This window comes from Nanorana parkeri, unplaced genomic scaffold (assembly GCF_000935625.1).
Source record: "Nanorana parkeri isolate BGI_ZX_2015 unplaced genomic scaffold, ASM93562v1 scaffold3188, whole genome shotgun sequence".
Lineage (NCBI taxonomy): Eukaryota > Metazoa > Chordata > Amphibia > Anura > Dicroglossidae > Nanorana > Nanorana parkeri.
Window position 1 is genome coordinate 43,081 of NW_017309456.1, and position 1,117 is coordinate 44,197.

A 1,117-nucleotide genomic window follows, 5' to 3' on the forward strand; every position below is an offset into this window, starting at 1 on the left:
GGCTCCCCCCGCGGTTGTTACGCCACTGATGGAAGTGCTTGTGTATACCAAATCAGTGAGAGAAATGATTGAACTGGAAGCCTGGTTGGAGGAGAGCAGCCAAGACTTTAGCGCTAATTAGTGATGCACCAATACCATTTTTTCCAGACCGAGTACAAGGAGTACCGATACTTTTCCTCAACTACTCGCCGATACCAATTTCCGATACCTTTTTTAGTGACAGGTTTTCTAAAACAATACAAACTAATGACTTTAGGACAGTGGTGGAGTGCCAGGGCCCAGTCACAGCTGCAACCGCTGTGATCCTGGTAGTTCTGCCACTGACTCCAAGCTGTAGAGGGACTACAAAAGAATATCATCAGCCATAGAGGACTACAAATCCCGATACATTATACAGCAATGCAGAGTATTTTGAAGCTACAAACTCACCATTGCTCACCAGGGATGTGCGGGGTCTCAGGAGGCTGTGCGGTGTCTCTCACCAGGGCTGTGCAGAGTCTCATGAGGGCTGTGCGGGGGACTCAGATGGGCTGTTTGGAGTCTCAGGTGGGCTGTGCGGGGTCTCAGGTGGGCTGTGCGGGGGACTCAGGTGGGCTGTGCGGGTATGCATCAGGGCAGTGCAGGATCTCACCATTGCTCTGCAGGGTCTCGCCAGGACTGTGCGGGGGTCTCAGGTGGCCTGTAGGGTTGGACTCGATGTTCGTGCCGAACGTGAGTTTGACTCGGACATCGCTAGTTTGTGTGTTCGCCGAACAAGTCCGCCGAGCGCCCCACAAGGCAATGCGCCTTGTGAAGCCATAATTGGCTAAAGCCTTGCACCCGACCACACAGGGCACAGACAACTGTGAGAGCCATGATTGGGCAAAGTCATTAAAGACTCTGCCCAATCATGGCTCACCTGTTACAACTGTAAACAGTTGGGCGGAGCTAGCTGTCGCTGCTAGCTCCGCCCAAGTGTTTATAAGTTGCCGGCATCTGTCAAAATGCCACCCTGCGGCGGGTGTTTGTTGCATCAGACGGGGCGGCGGTCGTCGTTTTTAAAAAAATTACTTCTATTTACTTTTTATTGTTTCATTTTTATTTTGTCAAGTAGTTGTGGTGATTGACCCTGGATTAC